Consider the following 13,359-nt stretch of genomic DNA (forward strand, 5'->3'; position numbering starts at 1 on the left):
ATGACCTTGAGCACGCCTCCTCTACAGCGCCTCTCACACAGTACTGTGACTGTACTTGATATTCCCTGGGCTGTGAGCACCTTGAGGGGTGGGGATCTGGGCTTAGACTTGGGTTTGAATTTCCAGCCGAAATACAACACTTGTTACAAAGTAGATGCTTATTAATTGTTTGGGTGGATGAATGAATTGCCTCTGCCTGGGGAAAGCTAGCTTACAGCCTTGATTTTGCAAGCTGAGGTGAGCACACGTAAGGCTAAATAAGAACAGTGTGTGTTAAGGGCCACAAGAGTTCAGAAAAGGGCATTTGGTGGGTGTTAGACAAATCAAATTAGGCTTCAACAGGCAGAGTTAGAGGGGCGCCTGGGTGGCTCGGTCAGTTAAGCGTCTGCCTTCGGCTCAGGTCACGATCCGGAGTCCTGGGATCGAACCCTGTGTTGGGACTCTCTGCTCAGTGGGGAGTCTGCTTCTCCCTCTCTCTCTCTCTCTTCCTCCCCCGCTTGTGCTCCCTCCCTCTCTCTGTCTCTCTCAAATAAAGAAATAAAATCTTCTTTAAAAAAGGTAGAACTTGATTTGGAACTTAAGAACATGCAGAACTTGGGGCGCCTGGCTGGCTCGGTGGGTGGAGCATGCGCCTCTTGGTCATGGGGGTCAAGCCCCAAGTTGGGTGTAGAGATTCCTTAAAATCTTAAAAAGAAATAAAAAGGAGCAGGCAGAACTTGTGTGAACAGAGGAACAGCCATATTTTAGGCAGGGGGAGTGTTTTATGAGTTGAATAGATGATAAGCGAATAAAAAAACCAAAAACATGTAGCATCTCCCAAAGAGAAGAGAGCAGCCTAAGGAGGGTGTGTGTGCGGGGTGAGGCGAGGGACGCACAAGCAGTTCCCAGTCCAACAATGGTGTATGTTCTGAAGGTTTATTTACAGATTGTTTGCACGACGGGGAAGTTTCTGGCCGTGCCCAAAATATTGTATTGAACCTACTTGAGTAGCTGATCTGTCCTATGGACAGTACTCGCCTGAGCTCCAGGGCGTAGGAGCAGGGCGTCAGGAAGGGCGTGACGGGTTCTGGGCAGGAAGACCTGGAGTGGTAGAGGAAGTGGGGCTTTGTTATTCTTCTACAACCTTCTCTGCACGCTTATCTATATCTCGGTTTCTCTTTATCTCTAGACATAGTTGCTCTAGCCTCCCAGCTTCCCCTATCCCCCAACTTCCTTCATAGAGCACCCCACCCGAGTTCGCAAGGACTCCAGAAGGTTCTCGCCACCAGCCTTTCCCCATTCCCTGAGAGCAACAGCTCTTTGCTATTTGAAGAAACTTGACTGAACTCATTCACACCAGTGTGAGAATAACCGACAGCCACCTTATCCTGGCAGCTCTCCTTATTATCATTTTAACAGGATTCTCTTTTAGCTCAAATGAATGCCTACTTGATGGAGTTTCTTCTGGCAGTGGTACGCGGCAAACAATGAGAGGGAGGGAATAAGTGAAGGTGCAAACATCGGAGGGAGAGAAAGTTTGTTGGAGACCGGGTTGGCATTATAGGAGAAGGTATTTTAGGACAGGGAAAGCCTTTGCTAATTTCCCTTTCTGCTCTAATCCCTCCTCTGTATATTTTTGGTATATTCTTCTCTTGAATCCACAGAAACTGTAAGCTGCATTAAAAAAAAATATATATAGCTCCCATGGCAGTTCTTGGCTAAAGAGATTCTGTATTTTCCAGTTGTGTGCAAATCTGGGACAACCCGTAATGGGAAATAAGGTTAAATAAGTAAGGAAGAGCTGGGGTGGAGGGAACCTTGAATGTGGAGTCTACAAATCCATCCACACAAGTAAGGAGTCATGGAAGGCAAGATGGAGGGCATAATTCCTTCTGAGTTTTGGATTAGTAATGGCGGGGCGTCAAGTTCACTCTTGGCTCTTGTGAGTGGTCAATACAGAATCCTACTTTTTTGCTACCCTTTTGTCATTGTGCTGGGACTTCTTCCATTAACTGTCGGTGTCTGAATCCCTGCCTATCTGACTGTCCTGTGTGGGTTCCAAGCCGATCTTTCTCTTTCCGATTCAGGATCCTAGAGACTTTTATGACTCTTGTGTTTCCAACTAGCCCATAGGGACCTATACGCTGTGTTTCTGGGTCCCAGCAGCAAAATTCAAGTGCGGTGTTAGCAAAACACGACTCCCTTTTATAAGACCATATTACTTTCATTTAAATAAAAACCTCCAGCCTCTGTGCCCCGGAACACTCCCCCAGATAGTGGTTAATGATCTGTTTCAGTTAGCCCGTCCCCGCGGCAGGAGCCTCTACCCCCTCTACCCAACCCTAAGCAGATGCTACAGTGTGTTGTGAATATGTTCTTCCCTATGGGGAACTTCATCATCTTTTATTCTTTTTATTACTCATTATGTTGCTATCCTTGATATTTCTACTCTGCTGGTTTGCATAAATGCGAAGGCCAGGAAATGGCATGAGAAAAGGGTTTGAGGCCTTTCCTTCAGCCTCAATTATAAGTCTCATACTGGAACAGAAGATTCATAGATCTTTCATCAAATATATATATTTTTTTGTCTATTGTGAAAGTTATAGGGGCTTGTTAGCATCGGGCCCTCCTGTGCCTCATTTGTGTATTTTACTCTTGACTGCTCACTGTGCCATTTGAGTGAGTAGGTATTGGTGATGTGCAGTGGCTTGCTTGGTTGAACTCGCTATTTTATTTTTTTGTTCAATCTAGTGGAGCAGTTATTGTCAAAATTGGATTTTGGGGCTTACTTTTTCAACATCACTGGCTACAGTAATTGAAGAGGATCTACCAGTCCAAAGAAGATGCTTTTATCCTTTTCAATTAGCAGTCTGTATAAGTTATTGGTTTTAGGAGATGCTGCTTCCTATTTCAGTGTTCTGGTCTAGGTGGCGAACCAGTGAAATGCGTTTCTTCAGTTTTTAGTTTCACCAGGACTACCTTGCTTAGACAAATGATGATTGGCATTGCCCTTCCTTACTGTAGCTAAGTGTCTGGTTGGCTCGGTTTAGTTCAGCCGTCACTTCCTGAGCCATTCACCCCTCCATCCATCCATCATAAAGTTGTTGTACGCCTGCTGTTCTGGGCACGCTGCTAGGCACACACAGGGTCCATCAGACAGACATCAAAAGGAGCCGTTTAGGTATTTAGGTATACTGTTTGAGATTGTAGCCTTTCATTTATTTCTTACCATTCATAACTTAGTTCAGGAAGGATAAGGCCCTTTCACAGTTTCTTGTTTCCTTATCACCCCAAAACAGCTTAGTCTTGGAGGAGAGAAAACTGACCTCTGCCAAACTTGATTTCACCAAAATCGCCTCCTACGATTGGGCTCCTGCGTGACAGGCACCAAGACAGGTAGAATAAAAATGTAAGGAGGACCCAGAGGCAGCTCTCTGGAGTTTATAGTCTAGTTTATAGTTTATAGAAACTGTTACAATCCAAAGTGACAGGACCTATAATATTCAGAGTGCCGTGGGGGTTTAGAAAACCTAGCAACGGAGGCCGCTAAGGGATGTGAGGGGAGGTCTCATGGAAGGAGATATACTTGAACACTTACTCAAGTATGACTCGAAATTGGCTTGGTAGACAAGGAGAGCGGGGAATTCCAAGTGGGGAGAGTGTCCTAGGAAAAACTACTGAGGCCTGAGGGAGTATGGCACGTTAGACGTCTGTGCCAAGAAATGCCACCTGAGGGATAAAAGGAAGCTCTGAGAATTGTCACTGGGAGGGTGTTTCTGGCAAAGGTACAGGTCAATGATTCTGCAACTTTAATCAGATATCGTTCTATGTCTCTCGTGACGTAGTTCTCTTTTTCCTCCAGCCTTGTACTGACTTCCTCGTCAAGTAACTCCATGGTGGTGTTGAGGAGTCATATTTGCGGGTTCTTTTTTCCCCTCAAATAAATATTAATACAATACAGGGGTGACGAATGGACACCAAATCAGGTGTCAGGGGACCTGGATTCTTGTTTTCCAGCTCTCTCAGCAGCTTGACTTGAGCCAAGTCACTTAATAACTCGCTTTCTATAAAATGGGAATTTTCCAAATGGGAATATTAACACCTGCACTGTCAACCTCAGAGTCCGGGTGAAAGGAAATTGAGACTCTTAAAAATTAAAAGGAACAGTACACTTTTTTATTTGGAATTCTGCTAGCTCAGGCTGTCTGTCACCTGACACTTCAGACAAGTAAAATACTTCATGGAGTATGTGGATATGAAAATTAGGTTGAAAGGAAGTTGACAAATAGGAATATTCTTACTTCCTCTTTAACTCCCTATGTCAGCCCTTCTGTCTGTGGAATGTCATTTCCCTTATTTCTGTGTTTCTTCACTCACATGATAAAATTTCCTTCTTCCCCATGGTCTGTCATGTGTATCTTCACCCATTTTAGATTCTCACGATAGCTATTAAATAGTAATAGATTTAAGACTTAGGCTGCTGGAACGCCTGGCTGGCTCAGTCTGTGAAGCATCTGACTCTTGATCTCGGCTCAGGTCGTGATGTCAGGGTCATGAGATCGAGCCCCGCGTCGAGCACCATGCTTGTCCCTCTCCCTCTGCTCCTCCCTGTACTCTCTCTCTCTCAAATAAATGAATGAATGAATGAATGAATAAATAAATAAATAAAATCTTTTAAGAAAAGACTTAGGCTAGTAAAATATGAGTTGGTATATTTCATAGTCAACCTTGAATAATTTATATCCATCAGATAGTTCGAATTACTCATGAATTACCCTCAATTGTTTGTGTTGCCATATAGTGGAAGGACCCACACTTTGTTACATTTCAGGGAATATATGAAAAGGTTGTGATTCATTCCAGTAAGAATGGGAAGTTAGGAAACTTTTATGGCCTTCTGCTCTTTTTTTTTTTTTTTTGCCATTTTTTCCTAATCCAGTGATAATACAGGTAGAGTTATCAGTAACAGGAAAAGGCTTTTCTTCCCCCTTTGACCCCACCTTTCCCACTAGATTGAGTGGTGAGACTACTGGAATCTGGACCAGTAGGAACTTCTGGGCTGTAGGAATACGAGCAATTGCTCCTGGTATAAATCCCCCTGACCAACCCTTGTTTAGATCAGTGGTTTTCAAAATCTGTTATCCAAGGACATTTCTGCATGACTGAAAACTCTAAACCATTCAAGTCCTCCTGCTCTGACCCATCTTAACATACGGCAGAAGGAAGGAGAGTCCAGTGCGGCTATGGATGAGATAACAGAATGAGGCTATTTTAAATGGAATGTAAGTGCATTATTTATATTAGATTAATACAGACCCTGTCATCAAAATCACTAATACTCTAGGAGATTTACTGTGCACTCCCAGGAGGTGTTCTCCTTTCTCCTCTTCTAGATGAGCTCGTGCATGTGAACGTGTATGTGAATTTGGATTAAATACCTATTCTAGTTCAAACTATAATATAAAATGGTGATTGCTTTTTTTCCTGCCAGGCTTGGGGGAAATATTCTGGCAATTGTTCTGTTTTCCACAAAATTAACTGAGGAAATGGTCTGGTTTATTTTTCTCTTTGTTTTAAAGTCTATGATACCATTGATACATAGTTTAAAAACATTCTTCTGAGGACCTCGTGGATTAAATCATTTTTATGTCCCCTAAGTACTGCCCTTTTTTGAAGAATTCTTGAGAAAAGTGTGGCCCATATCCAAAATCACATTCTCCTTTTTTTTTCTGTATTCGAATTTTTTCCTTATAAGTTAATGGAAAGGGAAGTGGTCAGTTTTTGCACTCAATAAACAAGAAAGAAGGTGTAGACAGCTTTTATCTGGGACATTTTTAAGTCATTGAACGAATATTTTCAAGTATTAACTGCCTTTTGGAATTATTGGCAGATCCCTCTTAACCCACTTTAACATAAAATCATTGAATAAGGTGAAAAGATTTTTTTATTGTCTACATAAAACTCCATGGTTTTTGCATCATTGCAAAATCTAAGAGATTATGCATACATAAAAAGGTTGAGACAAAGCTGAATGCTAAATGCCAACATCAACGAAAGCTTGTCTGAGTATTTGACACTGAGCATAATGGGGTGTGGTTCCACAGGGAGAGAACACTCAATATTTACACTCCAGGACTTGTTTCTGTGGTAAAGCTTCTTGTCCTAGATTCATCTCCCGGCTAACACTATTACCCCCCCACCTTTTAAACATCCCCCCCTTCTTACACATGGATTTTCTCCCTTAAACCTCATGAGATGCTAAACCTTCCGGATCTAATGCCCTGCCCTCACTCTCTCTCCCATCTCTTTCCGTGGTCTTCATGAATTCTTTTTGTTTATCGTATGCGCCTTCAGGTGAATTCTCTCGGTTTACTGCAAGTAGTAAAACACAAGCACAGCCCCCCCACCCCAAGCCCCCTTGCAGCTCTTTTTTTTTTTTCCCCTCGAAGATCACACCTCCATAATTAAGCTATTCTGTTGGTATCCCTTTCTCATCAATTTTCTGGAATTTTCAAACGGCAGCCGTGGGGTATATAACCAGCCTTGTTACATGGTAATGCAGAGTTGCTGCCCAATGCAGACAGAGTTCACTTCACAGTTCATAGCCTTTCCTTTTCAGGCTTGAGAGTGGTAAGAGAAGGTACCAAGATTGGTGTGTACTGTGAAGTCTGGGGAGGTGTGCTTTCTTGGGCCACTTATCCTCAGGCTCTCACTGGCCTTCTCTCTGCTTGCTAGGCTTTATAGGCAGAGTCCAAAGGGTTTTTCGAACAGTGTGTGCTCAACGGTAGGCGTAATGTGCGGTCTGTGTAATGGAGGAACATTTAAAAACTGGAGGGGACTCAAAGTACCACGGGGGAGACATCACAGCAAAGAATGGAATTTGAGCTGGATCTAGCAGGATGAGTTGAGTTCAGAAGAGCGGAGAGAGAAAGAGATTTCATGTAGGGGGACCTCCGGAGCAAAGGGAAACAAAGAACAAAACAAGTTTGTGAGCTAGAGAATAGGCAGTTGGGGTTAGGAGCTACTACGTCAGCGGACTCCAAGACTAAGTTAGCCAGCTTGTAATGAGTTCTTAGTGCTGGGCATTGTTGCTTGATTAATTCCTCGAGTGATCCACTCGTTCAACAGATGGCTTCTCGTAGCTCATGGGATAAGATCCAAGCCTCTTCACTCACTCTGTAGACCTTAAAATCCGCTCCCCTCAGCACCATGTACCTATACTTCTCCCAGTAATATTGAAGACTTTCTCGATCCTTCCGACACACTGGGCTCCTTTAAATCTCTGTGTGTCCACACAGACTGTGTCTTCTGGAGCCTGCCTGGGGAATGCCTCATTCTTCCACCTCAGTTGCAGCCCGATTTTTATTGCTCCTCTGATTTTTATCGTTCCTCTGTAGAATCCTAGGCATATCCTAGCAAAGCGTCTATGCCATATTTTGTGCTGTCAGGGAGCATGTCTGCTTCTCTCACTCAACTGAGAGCTTCCTGAGAACAAGGGGTTGTCTTGTTCACCTTTATATCCATATCACCTGGCAGAGTCCCTACCACACATGTAGCAAATTCTTAACAAGTATTGGTTGAATAAAATCTTTACCAAACATTTAATTTACGTCATGTATAGTTGCATTTTAAGAGAGCTCATCCAGAAGCGAGGTGTTTGATAGCTTGAACATGGGAGGTGCAGAGAGACCAGTTATATGTAGTTTTGGAAGAAGCTCATTTGTTTAAAAAAAGACACAAACAAACTAGGGATTAGACACCTGTACAAACCGTTAAAGAATAAAGGCTAGGACTTAATGACCGGCTACTAGCGGCACGAGAGAGGGAAGAGTTACAGGTAATGAAGATTTAAGGGAATAGGACCCATGACAGGGCAGTGACCCTTGAAAAAATCAGGTTACTTTCAGGTAAACATTCTTTTCCCCCCTACGTCAGATCTCCTGATGCTAGTATTTGTCTCATCCCACCTCTGCTCTAAAGATGAACACTTTGTTCCTGTTCAATTAACTGGAACTAAGCTCAAGATTCATGTGGTTCTGATCTCTGTATCTGATCCGCGCTTAAGATAAGAAATAGAAGTAGTTCCGCCACGCTGGCTACAATTTGCTACCAAGGGACGGTGTTCAGTGGATGGGTTTTTGAATACGTAAAGGCTGTTTTCTGCTTTTGGGAGCTACAACTGAAGTGCTATACCAGGCAGATGCACTGGGGTGCGCTACTGTGTAGGAGAGCCTCGCTGTGCATCGCCGCTCTCAACTTTAAAACTCCAGAGAATTTGATGAGAGAGGGATCCACAAGAACATGACAAATGATGAGAGTTCAAACCTTAAGAGAAAAATGGGCTTATTGGTAAGAGACCTTTCTTTTCCTTTATTTACTGCTGTTGCTTATGCATTAAAATAGCAAGCCTGTTGTTTTCCTATGTGCCTGTGAAGCGGTGTACAAAAATCAATTTTATGTGTATTGTAGAATTCAGGAGACATATTGGTAACCATGCAAAAATCATAGGAAAGCATATATAAAGCTTGATATTTTTAAAAAAAATAACTGAGGAAATCCTGCTGTATTTCAGAGTGTGGTATAGATGTGTGTCTATGTTTCTCTGTATAGCTTAAATGTAATACAGGCTAAGAAATATATATATTTTTTAAAAGTTAAAATAAAGAATAGTGACTTGTGTAGAGATACATAATTTCACTGAGCTACCAGAAGGTGGCACACCAGATTCTTCTTAAATACACAAAGGAAAGGAATAATATTAATAGGAATATAAAATAAGCTGTATTTAAAGATACTTTCCTGCATTTTTAAGGAAAAAGATAATATAATTGTTATTTGCGTGGTGAGGCTTAATGCTAAAATGGGGCAGATATTAATTCAATCCATTGTAGCTTTTTCTGATTCAAAAATAACAATTTTGATGTGTGTAGCGTTTTAAAAGTAGACTTTGAAACAGTATTGCCATTAAAGAGATGCTGTTTTGAATTCGTCGTCCTAAAAAAGAAAGAAAAGACTTGCTGCCTACCTTTGGCATAAGAGGTCCTTAGACTGAGGATCCCATTTTGGGTAAGGTCTCTGCCAAGGTCTTTCTAAAGATACTATTAGGCTATGACTTCGATTTAGTTGTGACTTTAATAATGCAGTGGTGCTTGTGGGATGACCCAGAAAAGAGCCCAAACTGCTTATTTTGAAGCAAAAGTTAGGTAATTGTAATGCTTAGTAATGGTCACTTTCTGTAAGCTAAAAGCAACGTAAATGTCACAAATGTTAAATGCGTTAAATTAGGGCTTAGAGCTCCTCCAGCACCTGCCGGCGGCGTACTTTCATTTCCCCACAAAGTTGACTGGCGACAGCTCACCGCAGTGCTCCTGTGGTAGTCTCTAGTTTGAACGCTGCCTGCCCCAGGCAGTGGCTGAAGTCTGTTTCTTCATCACCATCATCTTTTAGATTAGCCCAAAGGGATGGGATACATGGCAGAACTTCACCAAAACAAAATCCCCTGCTTAGAAGACGGTGCATCTATTTGTATGTTTTTATTAATTACAAGCAGTATGAAAATAAGAAAATTGGTAGTAAACGAACCTAGGAGAACATTAACCATCTGTTCCCTGAAAGCTTGTAATGTGTGTCATTTGCTTTCAGGTTTTTATGGCAAAACAGTCTATCAGCAAAGAATTGAACTTTTTAGGCTTCAGAAACAAGAAGATGACAAAGCATTCCAAGGCCGCGTATATATTTACTGGAAAAGTGTTTCCTTCTGTCCAAATTTGGCTAGTTTAGTCTTTCTGATCAGCTGCCAATAGATGTTGTACTTCATATCAGTCTTTAGTCCAGACTTTCTGAAACATTAAGAGAGCGTCTAAAAACAAATAGAATCTTATGGCTTTCTTGTTAAGTGTTTTACAGTTAATTTACATGTTTAAAAATTGTTCTGTGTGGTATTAGCTGCTCAGAATTTAGAAACGTGGTTTATTAATTTACAGCTAAAATATCTGCAGCGCATGCTTTGAAAAATCCGAACTAAATCCAGTAAAGCCACCATTAACCAGATTTTTTTTTTTTTTTTTTTTTGCACTCCACTTCAGGAGACGGAGGCAATTGTCTTTAAAACAAGCCGATTTCAAGGATATATTCAAAAAATCAACTCCAGGGTATGTCCAAGGGTCTGCATTTTCCTCTATCTTTTTTGTCAGTGAGAATTTATTTTCGTCAGAAAAGACCCTGAGATACTACAAGACATTCAGTCATCAAGGAAACTTTCAAGAATGTCTAGGCTGCTGTGTTTATTAAGCTGAAAAAAAATGATAAATTATTCTGTTACAGAAATACCGTACATCCTTGTATTGTGCTTTGTATTTTCCAGTGGGCTTTCTCAAACCCACGTTTGGTTGGCTTTCAGAATATTGCCGTGAGTCGGGCAAAGAGAGGGGGCATCTTCCCTATTTTACAGATAAGGGAGGATTAACACGGGCCCCCACAAAGCTAGCTAGTGGGAGATCTGCAACCAGACCACAGGTGCCTACCTCTGTCCTCTCCCCCATCTCTCCTCATTGGAAAAGTTGGAGACAAGTTTTCTTTAACTTTTACCTGGTATTGAACAATCGATATAGTGGATACCACCTTTGTTTCCTAATTGCTGGGATTTCACAATTCCCCTCTTCGAAGATGTCTGTTGGTCTGCCTCTGTGCCTCTCTGTCAGCCAGCTGGAGACCTTGCTGTCAGACTCTCTCAGACCTGGAAGGATCTAGAGTGTGGGAGGGCAAGATAATGGCCCTGGACAGGGCAGACTGACAACGAGTGGTGGGCAGCCGACGCTGATATGTTGACGAAGGCTAGCGACTGAGAGAGAAAACAGTCTCGCCACAGCTGGGGCTATCTTGAGTGGGGGTTAGCGACCTTGACTTTAAAGCAGTGTTTCTCCAAGTTTAGTAGACCAGGCCTGAAAATCAACTGGAGTACTTGTTTAAAATCCTAGGCCCCACGTCCAGACTTCTACCTTTAAAATATTCACCCCAGATGATTCTTAGGCATACTAACGTGTGAGACTATCCACCTTCAAGGTATAGGGCTTCTCTCTTGGTATAGGTATCCGAGTCTAAAGAAAAGAGCCACTTCTCTCTCCGTAGCGTCCGTGTTTCATGTGCAAGTATATACGGGGGCCGGAGTCAGGCGAGGGTGAGGAGTGACAGATATTGCTGGCCCACATTGCTGTATCTACATCCGAGGCATCATCACAGGAGCTCTTGCGCATTATGGTGTCTGTGAAGTACTTTTAAAAGACTCGTGTCCAGTTTAGACTTGAAGACGGTGAAGGGCCAAAAGATTTCCGTCAAAAGGTGAAAAATGGGGAAGTTTTGATATTTGAAGAGTTAGCCCATTCCTATTGTTTTAAATTGAAATTATTTATTTATTTATTTATTTTAAGATTTTATTTATTTGTCAGAGAGAGAGCATAAGCAGGGGGAGTGGGAGAGGGAGAAGCAGGCTCCCCACCGAGCCAGGAGCCTGATGCGGGGGCTCGATCCCGGGACCCTGGGATCGTGACCTGAGCTGAAGGCAGATGCTTCACCGACTGAGCCACCCAGGCGCCCCTGAAGTTAATTTTTTAAAAATTGACTAATAAGCAAGGCTTATCCAGGGTTCTGGATAGTCAAGGCTTTACAGTAGCAATATATTATTGCTTACCCATTCATGTTCCATATGTGAATATGCAGTCTGCCTGATTAGATTGCCAGAGATTTGTGGCCAGGGAACATGTGTTCTTCTGTATACTTGTAACATCTAGCAAAGTCCTAAGTTCTTAATACTTATTGATGATTGAACTAATTCAGCATGTACCTCTTCTTTATAGGCTTTGGGCTAAGCCACAGCGAGTTGATTGATTTGGGTATTTGTGAAGTTCAAGGAGTCAATCTTGCACTGTCGGTAATGCTAATATGGGAAGAAGTCCTCAGTTGAAACAAATGCATTTTAGTTGACAGATGTGAAAACATGGTCCTAATTATTTTGCTAATGTTTGTTCCCTGTTTAGAGTATCAGTTTAAGCTCAGTCTCACTGCCTCTTCACCCTTTTTGGAATATAAGTTATGTTGCTCTGTGCTTTACAGATCAGAATCTCAAAAATTGGTAGTTCTGGAAATTCCCAAACATAAATATTTTCGTTTACTGACTGAACAGCATGATAGGAATTTAAATAACATGTCCAGACCTAGTGGTAGAAGACTCATAAAAATGCTCAACAGTCTGTAGCTTAGATCAAGCTGAATAAGGAATGAATGAATGGGGGACACCTGGGTGGCTCAGTTGGTTAAGGAATGAATGAATAAATATATGCTAGCTAATGGGAAGATAATATTTCACTTAAATATTATGTAGCTTCAGAATTCCATGAGAAGTAACTGATTATTTAATACACATATTTGATTTTGAAGACATGAAGTGGTTCGGAACTTACTGACTGAAGTAGACAGACTTAGGCGTCGTGAAACCCAAATTTAAATTAATTGCGTCTAGCTTAAGGGGCACCTGACTGGCTCAGTATGAAGAGCATGCGATTCTTGATCGTGGCGTCCTGAGTTCAAGCCCCACATTGGTGTAGAGGTTACTTAAATAAATAAACTTAAATAAATAAATAAATAAAATTTTCATCTTGCTTAAATCTAGGGACCCCCTAGAAAAATAAAGTGTGTTTTTTACTTCCTCATATCAAAACTGCATTTACTTTCGTTAGTAATAGAACATGAGATAAAGGAAAAGAAATTATTGCCTCCCACTGGACAACCATTGCATCCACGTAATGAAGTTAGACATAACTTTAAAACAGTGCTGTGGTTGGTTTGTAACACACGAACCCTTTATGTATCATGAGTTAATGATGTCTGATGTCATAGGATTTTCACTGAATTGCTCAATAGTTTTTGAGGCATAACTATTTTATTTTTAGAGACAGTGTGAGTTGGGCGGGGGGAAGGGCAGAGGGAGAGGGAGAAAGAGAATCTTAAGCAGGCTACATGCCCAGTGAGGAGCCTGATGCCGGGCTCAATCTCACGACTCTGAGATCTCATGACCTGAGCTGAAATCAAGAGTTGGACGCTTAACCAGCTGAGCCACTCAGGCGCCCCACGGCATAACAATTTTAAATTGCACACTTTTCGGCTAGCTTCTGTAATTTAGACTTACCAGCATATATTTGTTATCTTTCAGTGTGTTTCTATACCCCCTTTCTTTCCCTAAGAATAAAATCTTTCTAACTTAAGATCACCCAAGAGAAGAATTACAAATTGGAAAATGAGAAGGATTTCAAAATAAGAAAATAGAGGTTTGAACTGGTTGCCAAATCTCTTGGATACCACCATAGGAGGCATATCCCGTGACTATAA

At 41.8% G+C, this 13,359-nt stretch overlaps 1 protein-coding gene across 3 annotated transcripts in view; it reads left to right on the plus strand.

The window, feature by feature from the left end:
* KLHL13 (kelch like family member 13) overlaps positions 1-13,359 on the plus strand; it is a 200,025-nt gene that overhangs the window by 108,423 nt on the left and 78,243 nt on the right. Inside the window, exon 1 of one of the 3 annotated variants that reach the window (XM_028087805.2) lies at positions 10,069-10,130. The exons of the other annotated variants lie outside the window; for them this stretch is intronic. The gene's annotated coding sequence lies outside the window, so the exon portion shown is untranslated. Of the gene's footprint in view, positions 1-10,068; positions 10,131-13,359 lie in introns of those variants that run through there. 3 annotated transcript variants of the gene reach the window in all.

Source organism: Eumetopias jubatus, unplaced genomic scaffold (assembly GCF_037043125.1).
Source record: "Eumetopias jubatus isolate StellerSeaLion01/CBP00866 unplaced genomic scaffold, mEumJub1_p1.0 scaffold_11, whole genome shotgun sequence".
NCBI lineage: Eukaryota > Metazoa > Chordata > Mammalia > Carnivora > Otariidae > Eumetopias > Eumetopias jubatus.